The 12,709-nt window shown below is 24.7% G+C and overlaps 1 protein-coding gene, 1 long non-coding RNA gene and 1 pseudogene across 7 annotated transcripts in view; 2 read left to right on the forward strand and 1 right to left on the reverse strand.

Annotated features, from left to right (window-relative positions):
• LOC114127434 (uncharacterized) overlaps window positions 1–12,709 on the forward strand; it is a 291,174-nt pseudogene that overhangs the window by 146,851 nt on the left and 131,614 nt on the right.
• Window positions 1–12,709, forward strand: part of LOC114127405 (neuroligin-1-like) — a 378,466-nt gene that overhangs the window by 57,971 nt on the left and 307,786 nt on the right. Inside the window, exon 3 of one of the 2 annotated variants that reach the window (XM_050201685.1) lies at window positions 9,705–9,853. The exons of the other annotated variant lie outside the window; for it this stretch is intronic. The gene's annotated coding sequence lies outside the window, so the exon portion shown is untranslated. The remainder of the gene's footprint in view (window positions 1–9,704; window positions 9,854–12,709) is intronic. 2 annotated transcript variants of the gene reach the window in all.
• LOC114127432 (uncharacterized) overlaps window positions 1–12,709 on the reverse strand; it is a 50,599-nt gene that overhangs the window by 33,655 nt on the left and 4,235 nt on the right. The gene's annotated exons all lie outside the window — the stretch shown is intronic.

Consider the following 12,709-nt stretch of genomic DNA (forward strand, 5'->3'; position numbering starts at 1 on the left):
GGTAATCATTTTTATTTACCATCACTGAAACTAATTCAGAAAAATGTGAAAAAACTGGCGTACAAAAACTTGCAAAGCACGTATATTATAACTTCACAAATTCTTGTAATTATATTTTTGTTTTTTTCTTTATTAGCCTTTATCAACTTAGATTTCTTTCAATAGTCAGTACACAAAAATATTTAATAAAATAAAATTGTTATATTGGTTGTATTGTTATATATTTATACATTTTTTATGAAATATTGATAATATAATATAATACTATGTGTTATAATATTAAATATTAATTAATTATTATACCCAATACAATACAGTCTTTAAAATTATATTAAATTATATCTAATAAAAAATATATTAACTTGTAATGTTTTTATGTTAATTTTTAATAATTTAAAAAAAAAATGTGTTTATCACTTCTTAATTTTTTTATAGTATCATAAATTTAAAAAATGTATTATTTTATAAGCTATGTTAATTAGGTGATTTAAAACTATGTTTTTCTTTATATATGACAATAATAACAAATTTCTTATGAATCATATTTTAAATTATAACGTAAATTGATATCGGAGAATTCCTGTAGTTTCTCATTGGATTTGTTCCAAAATATCTTTACTCTATGTGTTGTACCCACATACAATAGTAAAAAAAATAATATTATTTTTCTCTTCGATATTAATAATAAATAATATGATATTTAGTATAATGCTTTTTATTTGTTGTTGTTAACAGTTTTAATATATCATTTATTAATTTAAATAATTTCAAATAAAATAAAATAATTTAACTATCATAATAATACTGTGATTTATTTCATTATATAGTTCATTTTTATTATTTATTGTGATTTTATATTAATGTCGAGTAATGCGTTGTAATCTAAATCCAATAAAAAAAATTAATATACATTTTTTAATAATGATTGAATAATTTGATCAATTGTAATAGTTTTATTTTATTTGAAAATTTTTTAATATTATATTGAAATTTATCAAAAAGTAATGTTTTAAAAGACAAAGTTATATTGGATATTGTTAGATTGTTAAAATATACGAAACAATTAAAAAGATTTTGGATGTACGTACTTCTGGCGTTATTTATGCGTTGATGGAATTTTGTCTTACTATTGGTTATTAATATTTGATTCGCATATCGATGACATGAAGTATACATTTATAATTTTTGCTATGGGTTATTCATGGAAAATGTATTTATATGTTCCAAGGTATATATTTTCTCATATTAATAAGTCATTAATGAGAGTATATGCTTTAGGAAATTTTATTAAAATATTTTCTATGTTAATATTTAATAAAAGACGTATTTACTACATTTTATATAATAACTGTGGCATATTATATACTCTATGACAGTCTATACATTTATTTGTAGGTTTTTCTGGATTTGTATGAATTTAGGTCTGCATGAAAATATATAATAAAATAGAATACCTTATTATACACTATAACTAACGGTATGAATATATTGGTAAAGATTTGGTTAAATTTTAGAGCACAAATTTTTTTTTTACGATATCAGATTTAAAATTCTGTACTTGGTGTTTTATAAATTGAAATTTAGTAAAATCAAAAACTTAATCTATCACTTATAAAGAATACATTTTAGTTAGTCTAATATGTTTCTAATGAAAATAAATCGAATAACTTTTCGATGTTTATAGTTTTAACAAGAATGATCATAAAGACTTAAAATATGTGATTTAACCTCCATAGGTAACTGATAAATTTATGAGTTAATGTAATGGTTATATAGTTAAAAAAAATAGTTTTCAAATCTTCCCAACTATTCAATTATAAATTATTAATACTTAAAAAATTAAAAAAATATAAATTTAATTTTTTTATGTATACTAAAATATTTGAGTTGAATAACTATATAATTTAAAGATCAAAGGATTAAATTAAGTTTTAATTATTTGTCGTGTCAATCATTAAACGTATATAATATATTGTGTTGTATTCACTGATTAAAGTTTGTGAATAGTTTTAATTTTTAGGGTCTATAAAAATATATTATAGACTTTAAATAACTTAAAACATTGGTGTTATATTTTTTTCTCCATTAATGAAAATAAAATTCAACTTTCAAATTTAAATAATTTTATATATTGTAAAACAAAGTAACTGTAACTTGTTTGAAAAATAAATAAATTAAAACAAATTATGTAGTAGCTAAATTATATATATATATATATTATTACTTGCTTGATAAAATTAAAAACACAAAAATGGTATATCTAACCAAAATTTGCAACTTCTATTGAGAGAAGCATTAGGTATTTAATAACAATACAGTAAAATGTTAACATGTTTCGTGTAGGTAACTTGAAGCTATAAAATGTCAGGCATTGAAATGTAAATTGAATAAAACCCCATTATACAACAAAAATCTATTACCTACATGTTTTAGAATTACGACATTCCTTATGACTTCCTGCCATACAAATTAGGAATTATTAAGATTGAATCTAAAAACACGTCAAAACAACCTTAACAACATAATAGTAATAATGATTTTAAGTAGCGTGCGTTGTATGGAGTAAAATTGTGTTTTTATGTTAGTATAAATATTTGTTTTTAGGTATAATATACAAAATAAATACGGGTATAAGAGCTAGGTACATTCCATAGTTAAGATTATTTAACTAATCTCATAAGTATCTAAATAACTATACTTATAGATAATTAAAATTCGGATGTATAAATTTCAAGTATAAAAAATTTAAAAAAAAAAGTGTCCATTTGATAAAATATGTACTTAATAATTCAAAAAAAATTCAAATTAAAAATTCATGATAAATTGAGTAGGTGTATTATAGTTAAATAGATTCATTAACAATTTTAATTATTAATAAAGAATATAGCTATCTAGTATCTATTTACTAAGATAAAATTAGAAAAATTGAAAATTAACCACATAGTTACAATAGAATTTACTAATTCAAAAATAATTAAAAAAAAATACTTAGATAATCAAACAAAACTTGATTTTTCGAGCCAACTACAGTTTCAATTTTAATTAATAAAAAATAAATTATGTTATGACTGATTTTTATAAGATGTCATTGAAAAATATTGATACTATAAGTTTTTTTAATTTTATAAAATAATAATTTTTCTCTTGCTTAACGAAATCTGGTTAAAAAACTGTAATTTATATGCATTTTATTGTTTACATTTATAATTATTTAGCTAACGGTTGATATGCAACAATTGCATCATATTTGTCTTATATATTATGCTCTTGATTGCATTTTTTACTGTATTCCTAGATATCTTTTATCAGCTTTGGCATATATCTTTCTCATTAAAAATAATAATAGTAACAATCGTGAGTTTTTATGTATCTCTGTATTTACCTACTATATATTATACTTCAGTATTTCTGAGGTTATTAATCTTGGTAGATATTATTCTCGGGTTTTTTTTTATTGTAGCTTAAGCAATTAAATCTGCATTGAAATAAAATACGTTTTTTCTAATTGTATTTCAAAAATATAACGAATTCATGCAAATAGTTTTAAATAATGACCACTTATCAGTTTTATTGTTTAATTGTTCGTTTAAATTGTAAAATGATTTATAACATCACTATACCTTATTGTAATTCTACATAGCATGATTTATTATAATTTATAAGTTATTTAAAGACTTTATGTTGATCCAATTTACTTACCCAACCATCAATAGGGAATTTATAAAGTTTAATTAAACCCAAATTATTAAGTTCTATTCATGAATATTGATTACAATTTGGGAGATAATAATATTATTTTCTTAGAATGTAAAAAATGTAAATTAACTTTGTAAAATTAAAGTTAGGTATATTAAATTTCATATTTAGTTTTACTAAGATGCTTTTTGTTTTTATGCTTAGAATGATATTAAAATAATATGTATCATGAGTAATACTAAAGTAATAGCTATAAACGACTTCATTTTAATTAATATAAGTGAATAATATTAGTAGAAGATTACCAACATTTCTCTGTATAGATTAAAATATACGGATTATATACATATAAAATTAACATTTTTACTCTAACCAAAATTTTGAACTGAGTTTTTAGGTGTTTATTTTGAGTTCAATACTAAACAAATTTTATATTTTGCGAAAAAAGAATGAAGAGCAGTATTTCTTTGTGTCGACGAACAATTGACCATCGTTAATTTGATTTCCATTTTCGTACCAAAAAAATACGGTATTCTGAGATTTTATAATGAGACTCTATTCTTTTCCGTACAACCGTTTACAGTTTTCCGACTTATCATCAAGTCTTCTTATCGTATTTGCACACAAACATTTCAGACGATTTTGGTTGAGAATAAAAATCTGATTGAAATTCTTCACAAAAACTTTATATATATATATATAATATATATATATATATACAAATATAAGAAAACAAAATTAAATAAATAATTCCAAAAATTCCAAAGACCATCCATCTATCAACTATGCTTTATAACCACACACAAACACACCAGCAGTCGACCACTGAAAACCGTAAACTAGTATCATCGTTTTGTCATCCCGTTGCATCGTGTTTCTGCATGATTGAAACCCAATGAGAGATGAGGTATTTGATCCATAACACGAAAAGCGGATATATGGTTCCTGGATATAAGTGAGCGAAGAGATGGCAGGTGGTAGAGTGAAAGGATGCGCTTACGATTGTGTCTTTAATGGAGTCCTCTTTGTTTGCCTTCCACATCATCTATGACCCCTTATAACTACCCTCTATCTTGTCCTAAACAACCATATTCTTACCACCGATGCAACACCCGCCGCGCACCCACCCAAAAACTTAGCCATATCACCCATAGTCCATATTCACCCGGCACATCCGTATACAGTCAATGCGTGCTGTATCCATTGTATCCAACGGAGGATGATTAAGCTACCCCTTTTCCTATTCTGTAACCAGGTCGTCCCTTTTAGATCGTCAACTGCAGACGTTCGTTAAGGGTCATTAAGGATTATACCGGCGGTGGTGGCAGAATTTCAGAGGTGGCAACGATGGTGGTGTATATAAGCTCACAATCGAGAATTTTGACGGCCGCAATCTCGGCATTCCCGCGAGCGTCCCATAGGGCCATAGCTATGGCCCATCATCCAAATCACGACAATGACCCTTCTCGTCCACCTTAGGGGAGGAAAGTATACAGAGTAAATTATTAATGATGTATCGAATACAATGAAATCGGGGGACATCATTAGACCCTCCCCTATGCCCACCCTTTCTCTGACGCCTCCGTCGATGAAGGAAATCAGTGTCATCAATATAGACTTATTGACTATAAAAAAAACTCAGTGAATCGAGCACATGAGTTATTTGTTTTATTTTCATTTAATTCTTTTCCTCTTGTTTTTTTTTTTTGTTTTTTAAATGAACTGCCAAATTTATGAAGGCGCAACAGTTTCGATTGGCACACACAACTATGTTATATTTTATTATTTTGTTGAATAGCTAGTTAATTTAATGTTTATAAACTATTATTTTTGAAACGATACGTTAATTTATTGAATCAAATTATCTTTACGTTAATAAATTATATTCATTAGCGTTTTATTATCATTATCCTTGCCTTTGATTGTATTTTAAATAGTATACTGTTTAATCAATTGCAAAATTATTCATCTCAATGTGTCAAATAAATCATAGAATATTTTATATTTTAATTACGTAAATATTATTAAATATGATTGTTGATTTACCACTAAATTGAATTATTTATTTTATGTTGTGTTTTATAAATTATAGCTTCTATTTATTTAAAATATGTATTTATCGCTATGCATAATATCTGTTCTTTGTACGGTTCCAAAATATGGGTTTAATTTAATATGTTTAAATTTTGTCTAAATAAGATAATATTGTGTTTTGACATAGTTCCATAAAAATGTATTTGAATGGGTAAAAAAAATGATTTTAAAAAACATTGTACAGGTTGAATTTTCTAAAAATTTTCTGTATTTAACATAATATTATGTTTCATATATTTTTATAAAAATACTATATATTTGCATATTATTATTATTAGTCATGTCATTATATATTTATATTATACATCTTCCGATAATAAATGGGATTCGTGTTGCTGGGTTATGAATATCCCGCTGTCTTTATTTGAACATCCACTTTATTTAAAATTGTCAACCACATTTTATTGGTTATATTAGATATTATTTGAAATACTAAGTGTTGTGTGGCAACTGACAGATGACACTAACAGAAATCAAATATATATTTTTTAATCTTTTACTGGATACGCACTTTATATAATGAACCCTTTAAATCCTTTCTATTGAAAAATATATATATACATTAGGTTACTAAAGGACAAGCTTCGAAAAATCATTGATTTTTTTATTTTTTTTTTGAATTCAGATTTCGTAAACATCGTTTTTTTTGGTTTTATTTTTCTATGGTGAGTATTTTATTATGTAGATATGTAAAATATCATTGGATATTGTAATATACTACTATAATAAGTATTATTCACATAAATAAAGCATGCTTAGTTGAATTTAACTATTGAATTACATAACAACCCTTAGATTTAACACAATATATTTATTCATAATAGGGAAAACATTAAATCTAAATCTATTATTAAATTGTTTTTAGTGTTAACTAAAACATAAAATATTACGTCTCCATTTGAGTAACATTGATGTATGATTTATTTGCTGTTCGGTGTTAAAATGTTCGTTCTACGACAATAATAATTATTGCAATGCACCATAAGGCACACATAGATGGATTAAATGGATTATATTTTGTTAAAACGTATATAATATGTATCTAAAATATTTAAGTCTAACAATTTTATAACAGTTTTAGAATGTATTTTGAAGGTTTTGATTTTGAAAGCTCTATGTAAGATGAAAATATTATTTTGATATTTTTGCACAGAAGTTATTATTTTTTTTTTTCATTATTTTTTCTTCTTATCAGTTAAATTTTCTCAGTTGAAAGGTTTTCAGTTATTTATCAACACAAACAAGTGGTGCATGGTAGAGACTTTTGGTATATAGTTATTTTGAAATCTGTGGAATTAAATTCGTTTTAAGATCAAACGAGTTAAAAATAAACATTTATAACTGGCAATAATATTACGCGTCGTATAAATACAGAGTCCGGCGAAAAACGAATTTCTGTGACTTCAGAGAATATGTTTAGTAATATTACGTGGACATTTATCAAATAAAATTAGTTTAACATTGACATATTACTATAGTTTCATTTGTGGTCAATAATACATAACGTCATATGAAATATATTTAGATTTAATCATTCTCTGTTTTTGTTTGCTTATATCATTATTATTTTTTTTTTATATATATACACTTTTATAAGAATCGACCAACGATTGTTTTAAATAATATATGTACATGTAGTAAATTATGACAATTCAACAAATAATAATACGTAAATATTGTGTAAAACACAAATATTCAGAATATAATGACTTAATTAATAGAAGATCCGTTAAAAATTAATATAAATCTAATTGCTATATATTTTTTTTTTTTTTTTACATAAAAACGTATTTACATGTATGTACTCTTGAAATATTTTAAGATATATTTAATACAATTCCACCAAAATCAGAAACGTTAAAAATAAAATAAAAATATTTTTATAGATTTAAAGTTAATTTTATTTTAGACAATATATTTGAAATCATAATTCAATCATTATAATATGATTTATAGTAGTATTTTCGTTCTATAGATTCTAAGGTTAAAGATATTGTGATTTCCAAAGCAATAGCCATGTCTTTTTTTAAACATACAACATCTACTAAAAATATAATCAAATACATAGAAACAAGGCCGTAGCCAGGGGGGGTTAGGGTTCAACCCCCCCTCCACCCGAATTTTTTTTTAAAATAAGACTGAATAGTTAGAATTTCATATTTTATTACATAATACAACATATTTATACATTAACCCCCCAAAAATATTTTTCTGGCTAAACATAATTTGTATTTTATACTTTTATTTAATATTTTATTGTTATTTGTGATACAAAATAAAAAACACCTCTAATGGTGCTTAAATTGTTTTACAATAGTTTGGTAGTTAAAATTATAATTACAGCTTACTGTACCTATTTATTGTATTAATACAAATACACTAATGAATGATCACAATATTTATCTCTCACTAAAATTTAATCAGAACACTATGCATTTACCATAACTGATAAAATCAGTGCTTTACATAAACTATTAACCATTCTAGTCCAATATTATTCACCCTAATGCGATGCTCAATAGAAATTTGTGAAGTACTGATAATAGTATTGTAATAGGATGGTCTGTTTAGTCATTAAGATAAATCGCCAAAACATGATTTTCAAAATATATAATACCATTGAACTATGACGTACTAAATGATTAAAAACATATTTCATATGATTAATGGATATTGGATACTTTATAATAATACATCTTGTAATTTTATTTTACATAATAATATTATTATAACATTGGCATATTAACTATTATTAAAATTGTCTGTATATTATGTATATATTTGAATATAGTATATACGATATTGTGTTTATTATTATTATTATTATTATTTATTTTTAGATACATACAAACTATATAATAACACTTAATTGCAATAATTTTATTTTATTTTTTTTAATTACATTTATAGTTGAATCGAAATAATATAAAGTATATCGTATATATTTTAATGACGTTTGATTATATGGTGCTATTAAGCACGAATGTGAAAAAAATGTGCAAGTTTTATATTTAATACAAATTATCTATAGGTATACATCGTACGTATATATAAAGGTGAAAATAAATTCTTATTTTCAAACACGACCCAAATCATGGTGAACATTTGGGTTTTAAATAATTAATCACGATTAAAGTATAGGATTTTTTTGTTTTAATTTAAAAAAAAAAAAGATTAAATCTTATATTAATTTGTCACGATAAATCGAATTAGAATTAATGGTGTTTTTTTTTAAATATTCACGGTGAAAAGTTTAATAAATGTTTTTAACTTTAGAAAATTTGTGCAATGTTTGAAAAAAAAAATCGTTTTAAAAATATACACCTAGCTGCCAAAGTATAGTAAATACACCACCACACAACGTATAGTTCAACTGCAATGGTCAATTTATTCGATATACCTACCTATATAGGAAGTCAAATATAAATACATTTACATTGAACTACAATTATCAATTGACACCTATGTTAACTATCTGATTATTTTATTTTTGTTTGCTCTAAATTTATTGTAAACAGTCTCCGGCGAGCTTTCGAATATTTCCAAAGCACAACAATTTCATCACATTTTATAGAGATTTTTTAAAAATACCAATATCATATTGTGTTGGAATGTCCTATAATAGAATTACTATTATTTAAGTAATTTGATCGTTAACAAAAACTATAGTTTTATATTCGGTTCAATAAGTCGATTATTGGTATTCAAAAGTGGAGTATTTTTGTCTTCTGGGAAAACGTATAATATTATGCAATTTATTTCAAATTACTGGCATTTGAAATGTAATATATCCATTATAAATTGTTTAAATTTATAGACAAGCATAAAGTGTGTGGCTTGTATTTGTTATTATTACTATTTATACTATTTAAATAGGTAATAACATTATAGTAATCGAACGTTGTTTATTCCAGCCCGAACAATCGATACGTCTTATCCTATCCGGGCTTTTCCGAGGTGGTCGTGCAGTTGTTCCGGTCAAACGTTTCGTGTCGCCGACCCTACTCCATCCACATATATATTACCTGTATATACTACATCGTATCTGTGTGTATTTCTGACAGTGAGTTCGATTCACGCCATATTCGTTTGAATTAATTGATTATTATACGGTTTTTAAGTTGTGTATGTGTGTATGATGTATATACATATTAAATATATAAATAAATTACTTAAATGCATGTGGCACAATATTTAATAGTATCTTTGAAGCATTCTGTGAAAACGCAAAAATGAATGTGAACAATTATTGCAAAACAAATAATTTCAATTCATTAATATTAAACACCACAACAGACAGAGTTATTATTAAATTTAACTGCGTATTATATCGATGTGAGGTATACTTGAATTTCAAAATATACTTAAAACATTTCTCGAACTTTGTCATCCATGGATATAATATTATACGAAACGTTTATTGTTATTGTAAGCAAAGATTGCCACTTGCTGAAATATAACCGTTTTTATTCGTACATGTTACTTATTAGTTATTACTATTATTATAGGTAGGAATTCGTGACAAAAATTTTAAAATAAAAATTGCACGACTCGCATGCGTATTATGATTACATTTACAGAGTCTTTATAATGTTGTGTAACAAAAATGGCAGGAGGAAACACCGAAATATCCCCTAAATTTTTGTCATATAAAACTTGGGTGATTCTATATAATATTTAGGTATAATGCTGTGGCATCAGAAGTTAACGCGTGAGATGCATTTTTGTTTTCAGTATTTTGTTTTTGTTTTTTTTTTTTTCATTATTGTCATAATTCATGAAATTCGAGTTTGGCAAACTAAAACAATAGTTTTTGTCCATCTGTTCGCGTTGGAACCGTAAACAACGTCAACTTTTTGAATGGAATATAATTCGTTGCATTCGGCATCACTTGTGTCATCGTTGGAGTGTATGAAATGTCCATACAAGCGTATATTATTATAGTGAAATCAGTATCACTGCTCGTCTATATATAATGATGGCCACTGACCAACATTAATAGAAATTAAATGTTCGATAACGTGTATTTTCGATGTGTCTGCCCAATCCGTACTAAATCTGTCCACATAATATAATATTAGTTTGTACAATTTTATTTTTTCATTATTTATAACACACTGATTGTTTTTTAATAATTTAGATTTATAGCGATTAATAAGTGAAAATAAATAAAAGTTCGTATACAGTTTTACATTGCATTTAAATAAAATAAGACTAAAATTAACTTTGTAAATTGTGGTTAATATCGACAAAGTTGTTGTGTTACTTATTTTTAATTAATTATTCACACTTTATGAGTCGTTTATAATTTCATCAAAACTTAAGTATAATGTGTGATAGCGTGTTTATTTTTTTTTTTTTCATGAAATTATAAAAAAAATGAAAAACATTTTCTAGCAGCAAATTTGATCTAGTTAGTTTTTTGTGGGAGGAAAGATTAAACTCTAAAACTAATAATTCCAATGATGTATTATTAAAATGTTAATTTAATATTTATAATAACATTTTTGTTTACGAGTAAAAATTTTTGAAAATGTTAATCTTCTCCAAAAAATATTTTTACAGTGATTAAAAAATGTAATAATCAAACATTCTCATTTTTTTTTTTTTTATCAGCGTTTATTTTGATGTTTTTCAATAAGTACTCATACAATGTTTAGTTTTAACATATTATAAACATGAAGTAATACAAGATTCTTTATAAGTTTTTTTTTTCTAATTGAAATTAAAAAAAAAAAGTTAAATAACTTCGTATATAATTAAATATTATCTTGGATAATATAGGATAATGGATCTATAAGCGAGGTTATTGAAAAAAGAACCCATTTATTTTTCCTACATTATTTCGAATAGTAATATAAATAAATAATAATACATCATTAGTAATAAAAACTGCCTCACTATATCTGCTCATAATATTTTTTTATATGTAATAATTTATTATTGAATTACAATTTAATACTTCCATCACTGTGATCCTACTCAACGGAGAATTAAACTTGATAGTTAATTTCTGCTATTTAATAGAGCGACTTCCCTTGTTATGTGAAATGTTGTACAATATTGCTATAGAGTATGCTACATTTTAAATATCACGTTTCAAGGAAATAGTTTTCTTTTTCCTACTTTTCCATCGTAAAAAACATATTAAATTGCCAATTTAATTGAAGATTAAAAAACTTTGTTTTCAGCATTTATTGTTACTTACTAAGCTAGAAGAGTAAAATTATTAGTGAGAAAAAATAAATGTGCACTCGTTTACACGAAGTTTGTGATTGTGTTTTCTACTATAGGCACTCCATTCAAAGTTTGTTCGTTATACACACACTTTCCCACCCAAGCATGCATCATTATTAAATAATTAATTGAAAAATGTACGTCCAGATTTGTATACTCAATATGTTTAATTATATTTCATAATATTCTATGAAGATGATTAAAAAAGGAAAATATAGACATTGGTTCAGTGCAAAAGTACCTACTTCTAAAGTCTCGTGCTTTTCACGTCGTTGAAAATGTCATGTTGCAGTATTGTACACTATTATGTATTGTGTTTTTTTGCTATTGACTAACATAAACTATACTTATTTATTAATGATCACAATTCGATTTTACTCGTTCGTTCTACTGTTCATAATTTAGCATTTGTGCATGCACGTCGCTCGACCATTGTACCTTTACCTTTTGATAAACATACGCCTCATTGACTTGAGTTTAAATCCTATATACAGTAAATCTACACGCCATCACTTGTCTTATACGGGAACAATAACGACGATGATGACGATGATGATAATAATAATAATCATAATATTAATAATACAGTAAGTGCTTCATTTCTGTCCATGTTTCAAAAATTATATAATATTTTAGTTTTCCATCTGTTATCTTGAGCAGTGAATACATGTTTTTGATATAA

This window comes from Aphis gossypii, chromosome 2, assembly GCF_020184175.1.
Source record: "Aphis gossypii isolate Hap1 chromosome 2, ASM2018417v2, whole genome shotgun sequence".
NCBI classification, from domain to species: Eukaryota; Metazoa; Arthropoda; class Insecta; order Hemiptera; family Aphididae; genus Aphis; species Aphis gossypii.